Source organism: Meleagris gallopavo, chromosome 4 (assembly GCF_000146605.3).
Source record: "Meleagris gallopavo isolate NT-WF06-2002-E0010 breed Aviagen turkey brand Nicholas breeding stock chromosome 4, Turkey_5.1, whole genome shotgun sequence".
Classification (NCBI taxonomy): Eukaryota; Metazoa; Chordata; class Aves; order Galliformes; family Phasianidae; genus Meleagris; species Meleagris gallopavo.
The window spans coordinates 9,565,178-9,574,253 of NC_015014.2; the positions used below are offsets into that span (position 1 = coordinate 9,565,178).

General features: G+C 38.5%; 1 long non-coding RNA gene across 4 annotated transcripts in view; it reads right to left on the reverse strand.

Annotated features, from left to right (window-relative positions):
• Nucleotides 1-3,706: 3,706 nt before the first annotated feature.
• The window catches only part of LOC104910533, a 72,989-nt gene continuing 67,619 nt past the window's right edge, over nucleotides 3,707-9,076 (reverse strand). For all 4 annotated transcript variants that reach the window (XR_004159465.1, XR_004159464.1, XR_004159466.1 and 1 more), the window contains 2 exons: nucleotides 7,763-7,832; nucleotides 3,707-6,755 (listed from right to left, as the gene is read on the reverse strand). This is a non-coding gene — a long non-coding RNA (uncharacterized LOC104910533). The remainder of the gene's footprint in view (nucleotides 6,756-7,762; nucleotides 7,833-9,076) is intronic.

The window sequence follows — 9,076 nt, forward strand, 5'->3', positions numbered from 1 at the left end:
AAAAAAAAAAGGAAAGATTCTGCTTTACTGGTATTTGGTGACTGAAAAGTTCTGCTTTACTAGGATTTGGTGACTGAAAGAACTCATTAAGGTAATATTTTACACTCTATAACCTTTTCACAAGCAAATATTTCTGGCAGCACTACTCCTCTCATACTTAAGGATACTTTAAAGAGGATGGCCAGGACCTTTGCCTGGGACGGAAGAGGAGCAAGCACATGGCCAGTGCTGGCTGGGCAGGCTCTGAGCACATTCCTCTGCCCTCCATGGGTGCAGCAGCAGTAACACCCCAGGGCTTTCATTCTAGCTGACTTGTTTTGTCTTATTCCTAACTTGCAAGTTATATGCCTCGCTGCATTGGTAACTTCATGAGACTATGACCCACTTGAGGCATGGTCAGAGATTAATGGTCCCTCTTCACCTTAAAGGACATGCATTTGTGAAGTGATCAGAAACACCAGGAGATTCATAACTTTTCTCCTTCACAGAAGTATGACAAGACATATATAGCACGCACAATGGGAATCATGTCATTTTCCCTCAGCACTAACTGATTCAGCAGCACTGTCCTGACTTATGCCAGCTACTGCTTCAGCTCGTTGTCTGTAGGAGAGAGACAAATGCACTTTGATAGCTATCCAACATGAGCAGAACTCTCCAATGGTGGACAGGTTTGGAATACTCAGGGCTAACAAAACGGGAGTTCCTATCAGTTCCATCCCAAGGTCTCATGGATGCCTTGAGTAGCTTTGCAGCTTCATTGTGACATTAGACCAACTTTCCATCATGACCAGCATGATCCTACTTGGATATTCCAGATGATGTCCTGTCCCTTCCTCCTAAGGGATAGCTCATGTCTGACAGCAAAAGCAGATTTCAATGGTTTTCCTGATTTAAATCCAGAAAACAAGACCTTGATGAACTCATGCTCCTGATTATTAGTGGAGACTACCAGATTGCTGCACGTCAGGGAGGGGAACTGCATTTTCCTTCTCAACTTCTTGTAACCTAAAGGAGTAGAAAGACTGCTTTATGCTTATGGTCGATAGGGTGTATAATGTGCACAGAGAAATCACACTTCACCTTGCAAATTTATCATACTATTATTCTACAGTTTTTCTACAGTTAAAACCCACAAATTGCTGAAATTGCTACCATTGTTAAATGCTACTCAGACCTACAATATGTCTATGGTTATCAAAACTGAGCTGTGAAGCCAATGGGTATAAGAGACCTAACTGTGAAGCTCTTGCTCCAGGTTACAGGTAGTTGGTAACAGAGAGAAAGAAAGAAATATTTGCATTAGCAGTTCTGATCTAACCAGGACACAGTAAAATTGACAATCATTTTCATGTAAAGACCTAATTAAGCTTTCAGTTCTAGTTCAGTTTTGGGAGGAAGTTCTGAAGTCTGAAGTCCTTATAACAAGGATTAGAAGATGTAACGAGTGTCTTGAAACAGCTTCTGAAGTCAGGGTTGCTCATCTTTCTTCTTCCTGATGAGGGCAAAGATAATATCTGCACTAATGAGGAGTGAACTGATTGATTTGCTTGAGAAGTTTCCAAAAGCATAACTACCTTTCCCCGAAGCAACCTAACATGACAAAAAAATCCCTTTCCTCTTAAAAAAAAAAAAAAATCACATACAAAAAATGCACATTTCAGCACTTTTCCTCCCTGAGGCTTTCTCAATCTAGGAAAAAAAGAAAAAAAAAAAGTTGTTTTTTTCCAATTGCCTGCAAAAGGATTGCATCTCTGCCAGGTGGTTGCATCTGACAGTCAAATACTGCTGATAAGAATCATCAATTCCTTCAAGGACTTGACACTGCATCCAATTTGTTTCACAAGTGACTGTGTAAGGAGGTGACTGCAGCTATTATTTTGTTAGATTTAGTCAAAACATCCCCAGAAGAGGTAGGAGGGCATGCTGGGAATTGTTTGATGAGCCTGCTGGGAGAATAATTACGTGGCCAGCAGTTTGTTCACTTTATCTTCTGTAGCACTTTCTTAGTGCCTTTTGTGTGGTTTCAGTACTCGGTTTTTTGAATTAAAGAATATTTACTGCTATTGTCTCTCAGCTAAGTCCCAGATTACGCTGTCTCAGATGTGCATTCTGGGTTGCTTCTGTGTTACATGAAGAATTATAAAATTTAAGTATTTTCTTCAATATTCTCTTTCTTACTAGAGATGGATTTTTCTGCCATAACTATGACTGAACTGGGAAGAGTTGCCTTCTGCTTACACAGACCATAGGACCTATTCTCCTGTAATCCTGCTGCTCTGAGCATGATGAATGTCAAAACTTGCAACTTCAATACAATGTTTTTGGGTTAAAATTGCACATATGAACGTTGATTTTGTTTTTAATGTAACATGTTACAGCTTAAAGCTTTCAAGAATAGCCTAGGTAGCAGGGAAACAAAGATCTGTTAGAATTTCAGTTTGTTTCAGCAGCTTTTGAAAAAATAAATGGGTATGATCCCCGGGAAGACAGCATGTGGAAGTATTACCAAAATATTAATTCTGAGGTGACAGGAAAATCGAAAGCTATGAAAGGAATCACATTAAAAACTGGAAACTGTGCTTATTCAGCTGTCTACAAGGGGGTCCATGACAGCTGCGGGCACCTTCTATAAGGCAGGAATGCAATAAAAAAGGTGGTAATAGCAAACGTCATGCAGCAATTCACCTGCCAAGAGCAGTCTGATCGCTCCTTTCTAGACCAGTTCTCTTCTCAGCTGTTGTTCCTGATCCAACAGACCTGCCTGTGTGTATCCCAAGCCAGCATCAGTCTCTGATGGGTGCAGTACATGTGCTTTTTGGCACATATTTGGCAGGACGAAATACACGGCTGCACATCCCTTGTTTTAAATAAATTGAAGTGAATAAAAAAGAAGGAGAAGAGAAAGTAAAGGCTGTAAAAATTACCATATCAGAGCCTTTTGCTGCTAGATATATGGATAAAAAATATTGCTTGTGACTCCAGTGAAATAAGCCCGCTCTTAGAGAGCCTTCTACAATCTATCTTGTTTGTGCACTTTGGATTTCAGAAGAACTAACCTTATTGGAATAGAGTTGAAAACATCGGATCATTGGCCAAAGCTTTAAAGAAAAGGTTTCCTTGCTATAGAAAGAACATTAGCATTCTCACAAAGAAGGTTCCATAGAAACAAGAAATATGTTTTTACAGCAAAACGCCCTTTGATGTGAATCTTGAGCAAAGCACAAAAAAGGGCCAGTGGGATTCTATTTCTTCTGTGTACGCTTTTGCAATTCCTTTTTTATTTTTTGCTAATGGGCCGCCTGGGATGTCTTCTTTCTGGTGACTGAACTAAGGCACCTTAGCAGGGTGGGAGGGATACAAAGGATTCCTCAAAGGAACTCACTTGCTGTAAGCAGCTTCTCAGAGGGAAATATTTCTGTGTCCTTTACCCATCTTTTTGGTTTCTTCACAATGTCTCCTTCACCTTGCAGTTACTTGCACAGCAGAAGTGCAAGTTGAATTACCAGCCAGCATCAGATCCAGCAATCTGCTCCTGACAGAAGCTAGTGCTGGAGAAAAATTCAAGAAATTACCTTATTGGCAACAAAGAAATGTCAGGTATATACATGGAAAGATTCTCTTTCTTTCCATTCATTAGAAATTGGGCTTAATTCTGAAGTCTGATAGTTTTTATCCTTTTTAAGTGTTTAGTATATTAAATCAATCCATATCTTTCTGAATACCGAATATATGTCAGAGATCAATTATTGCTTTGTTTTCCTTACAAGATTATTTTCTCTTACACTTTTATCTCATGATCTTTCAAGCTCACTTTGATTTTCTTTTAAAAAGCCACTACAGCTCGGGATTACATTATTTAAAACTCTAAATTTAATGATTATTGTATCTAACTTCTTTTATATTGATGCAAGGCTCACCGATCTTCAATTTACAGCGACTGATGAAAGCACTACAAAAAACTTCTAAAAATACTTTGCTAGATAATAGACAGCTTTGGCAGGATTGCAAGTAAAGCTTTTTCTTTTTTTTTTTTTTGGTTATTGAGTTGAGCTTTTCATCCTCAGCCTTCCTCTGAATTCTGTTGTTTTACCACTGTCCATTTTAGCAGTGTGCTTTAATATCTTCTGTACTGATATGCCACTACCCGCCTTTACCTCAGTTTTACTGTCTAACAATCACATAATTTCAGTTACAGCTTTTAATATATTTTGGAACACATCTTTAGAAACTGGGAAACTTTGTATGCAAAAACGTGCCTTCAAGTCCATGTTATACGTACACATTACTGGCAGTTGGATTTTTGTTTTTAAGCTCACATAGTTGTGAGTTATGCCTATTCCTCCTTTATACTGTTCAGTATTATCACTATTAAAAAATAACAAATGGCAGAATTTGTCCTGACAGAAGGAACATATTAGGTAGGAATTGTCTAAACACCTTGTCAGCTCTTCGTGTCAGCAGTTTCCTAAAATTGTACAAGAATTTCTGTGAGAGAACTGTCTTTCGTAGTAATACTGCTTCACCTGAACTTTCCTCTCTTTTACAGTCTTTTAAGGTTATTATTGCACTTCTCTTTTTTTTAAGCTTCTGGAGTCTATCTCAGAAAATCAATCTTCAGCCTTCAAAATTAAGTCTAGTTTGAAGAAATATTGAGAATTGGAGTTCATAGGGTGCTTTGAGTTCCCACATTACTGCATCTAGACACAGCAATGTATTTTTCTCATCTCTGTAGCCATGAAAATCAGAAACGGAGATTAAATGAGGAGCAGAACGTTTGGAAGTGCCAGCTCAGACATTTCAGTGAGTGAGTCCTGAAGCTTTGCAGCAGCCCAAACAGGTCAGTGACGTGGCAAGTACTTTCTGCATTGCCCATCACTTGCCTGTGTAGATGACGGATGCTTACATATCTATGTTTTCTTTATTTAAAAGATTCTTGCAGTCCATCCTGACTCATCATTTCACAAATCTCCCTGCATGAGCTGCATTACCTGTTTTCTTTTATATTTTAATGAACTAGAAATGGCAATTCCAAAATACTCAGTGGCACAAAGTCTGGAGAAAAACAGCAAAAGACAGTGTCTGGGTAGCATGAGACTCATTAAAATTCTTCTACATTCTGCTTTTCTGCTCGTCTCTGCCCTGCTGCTCACTGAAAAGCAGGCTTTGGTTCAAATTTTAAGGAAACATTTTTGACATCCAAAAGATAATGTATTTGTCATTTGTTCTCTTCCCATGTCATTTTCGGAAGGTCCAGAGTAATAAAGGAAATGCGTAACATTTAAATCCCCTGGTAGTGCAAAAATGCTGTTTGAGCCAAGAGCACTGGAATAATAACTGTGCCCCATGCCAATAGCATTTTGGATGTCAACTGAGATTTATTTTGCAAGCAATAAAGATATATGCAAGCTGGAATCATTTAAATACAGGAAAAACTGTACATGAATTAACCAAAAAAAATGCCCCACAGCCTTTTTGCCTTTGTAAACACTATTATAGAAATGACAACAAAATAGTCTCGCTGACCTTATGCTTTGTCTTGCTACGTAGAAAAAAAACACAAAATCCATGCAGTTCTGTTGGAAACCATGCAGAGAAATCTTAACGATTATTTAAGGTACAAATCCTATGCTGATTTAAGTTTTATTTTAAACAAAATTAAAATTGTACAAAAGTAAACACCACCAAAACAGCATCTGATCAAGTAACTCAGAGATGGTGATATTCAGTTGAGGTAGAACTTTCACAGCTTTGTTCTTTATTGTTTTCTTGACTATTCTCCCATCTGCACTGAAACTAGAGGAGTGGAGGCTTTTTCTCCAGATATTTCCAAGAAGCCTGAGGACATGAACAAGGAGGCATTTGGCCTGGCATGCAGTATGGGAGAAGAAATGGTAGCAAAAGCTAGCTGCAAAACTTAACTTCCCCAAGGAAAAACAACTCATTTATCATCACAGTCTAATAGTTATATCAGAGTAGATGAAATCTAGACCCTGCCAGCCTTGTAAATTCTCAGCAGCATGATGTTCAGTGAAACTAACAGGACAAAAGGGCAAAGGAAAAAAAGACAATAACATGCAACTACTGACAATGGATTTTGCTTTTCCTAGCTCAGATGAGATCTCCCCAGCAGGGCTCTATGCAGAGCATCTTACCTGCTCTGCAGAACATGCTGATGCCAGACCTGCTTCTATAGCTTGATGCCACAGGGACTATGTGGGCTGTGCCTGGCAAGCAGTGATGAAGGAGATACAGACTGTGCTTGAAACATTTGGCTCTGTAACTTTTATGCTTTCACCTGATATGGGGGGTGACTCTTCACTGGCTCTGTATTCTCTTCAGCAATATTGGAAGCTGAGCCTAGCAGGATACAGACAACTTTCTTCCGTGCAGCTGCCGCTAGAGTGCATGGGATGGCAACCTGATCAGAATTAGATAGCCCTGTTCTCCTCAGGGAAGTGCCCGCAGGCATCAGAAGGTAAAGCTGGCATGGAGAGGTGGGATTTTCCACAGGGATTTTCATAGAGTAATCTCCATCCATTGTCCAGAATGCAAAGGTGCCGTACTCTTTCTTTCAAAAGCTGTGCAAGAACAAGTCCTTTTTGACTGGGGGTGGAGAATCACAATGTGGTGTTCCCATCAATGCCGAGTGAGCTGATGTTCTCGGGATCAAGGAGACCTTCATTTCATTTTGCCCTCTCTGCCATGGGGAGACGTGTTCTCATGTGCTATCCTCGACAGGCAAGTTTTTTTCACTGAAAAAGAAAGTGCCAGAGTGAGAAGTCAAGAAAGGGAAACAACTTTCCTGCCTAGGGCTGGCTCAGGAGACCCTGCAGTAAAACTGTTTTTACTAATATTAAATTATAACCGCATAAATTGAACAAGGAAAAAGAACCAGAAGTCCCTGGAGAAGGCTCTAGCCTCTAACAGGCCAAGGAATAACTTCCCTGTTGTTTTTCTTTCTGACAAAGCCAGCTGGAGAATGTTATGAGGATGGTGTGAGGCAGTGTGCGCTGTTGGTTCCCATGCAGTATTTCTCACGCTTTGTGGTCTATAGGGTGCCATTATTCAAAAGCATTCAAATTATGTAAAAATAAAAAAATAAATAAAAAAAAAGAGGATTGCTGTAGGAAAGTGCCAGTTACCCGCAGTGGTAACTGAATACCACTAAATCAAACTCATGTTGTGCTGTAACTCTGTTACACTTCACTTTGATGGGCAACATTTTTATTTGTTTGTTTTGATTTCAATTTATTTTTTTAGATAGTGGATTTTTTTTTTCCCTAAGGAAAGTAAGGAGCAAACTTACAACAGAAGCCTTATCTGTGTTGATTTCAGTATGCGTTAAATGCTGAGTCTCTGTGAAGCTTCCCAAGAGCTATATTTATGTGGTGAGTTACATCAGAAAGCTCTGAATTAGACTTCTTATATGGTTAAATGCTGCACTCACTCATAAGCAAAGTAATGCTCCTTCATTAAAAAAAAAGCATTACTAGTGAAATTCTATTATGGAAATTAATTCACATTGGCAGAAAAATCAGATTTTTACTGACATCTGACAAGGATTTGGACAGGTGAACACAGTATTAAAAACCATGGAAGTCACGACTTTCTCCAGGATAAAGCAATACACTGCATCCAGGGGATGAAATGGCATTCATGTAGTAAAGAGAAATGTGTTTATTAAAGGTCAAACTGAAAGGAAAGGAATGGAAAGATTTCCCACTCACAGGAGGTCTGTTTATTCCACATTATTGCTCACCTCATTGGAGGTAATGAATTCCACGACAATTTGGTGGCAGAAAAGTGGAGGTTCTTTCAAACAGAAAATTCTGGTAGGATAAGAAAAGAAATAGCATAGGTAAATGAGCAGTCTAATAACTCTGTATTTAACAAAATAACAATATTTACTATTTCCTTTGAGAAGATACAAACATAGGTCAAATCAATTCAGACTAAAAATATTCACAAATAAATTCCCAAATAATAAGCTTGCCAAAATCTCTGTATCAGAAACTGAACTATAAATCCACATCCTTTAATCTGACATAAGTATAAATGTGACCAGATGTGTACTCAGCTCTGTGAGAGTGAGATCATGCCCGAGTTTTGCAGTTCACCTATAGCCTGGTCCTGTAACTATTGTCTGTGAATAACAACCATATAAGAAGGCGTGAAAATGGTGGTTTCAGGTGAAGTGACCTGTGAAGTGTGAAATAAGCTTTACAGAAAGAAATTCATGTCAGGAGAGTTTATTTTCAGAATTAGTTTCAACACACACACATAAGTGTCTATTTATTGAGATGTTTATCCTGGCATATTCCAACTTTGGTGTCAAAATCAGGAGGCAGGTCTCTCAGCAGAGAGAAAAGGATCCCTCTGCAAGGCAGTTCAGGAGTTGAACTTGGGTGTTTTCTATTCTTCTGTACAAAAGATCACCTCTTTTAATTAAAAAACAAAAACAAAAGAGAGCTTTGTTCACTGTTCAGACACTATTCACTAGTGCCAAGCTATCTTGTACCAATTATTGCCTAGCCCAATACCTTACAAATATATATATATATATATACACACACACTATATAAAATAGACTTTGAAAAGAAGATATGCAACAAGAGAATTTTGTACTGCAGGTTGTAGCTGGAAAAATGTTCATCAAATGGCTTCTCTGTTCTTTACTTCTGACTTTCTTGTCAACTGCACTTCCTAAGGACTTGTGACTGTATGACTGCCTTTGTATTACTTAGTAACCTGCCCAGATGCTACTTATCAGAGATGCCATTTCCATGACTTTGATTTCTGACAGGATTTATCTTCTTGTGGAGGTTTGCCTATGTAATTTAGGAATACGATTTCCAAGAAATATTTAGTAAGGAAGGAATGGTGCTTTCATATGATAGTTCTTTTGAAATGGAAACCAACTTAGAATAGGTTCTCTGAGAAAATACAGGGAGTGGTACAAAGCCCACACAGAAAACTGGGAGAATTTAAACGTAAGTAGAGATTTTAAGCCCTTATTCAACTCCTACAGGAATATATTCCTTCAAGAAAGTAAGAACACCAGATTCTTTTTTTT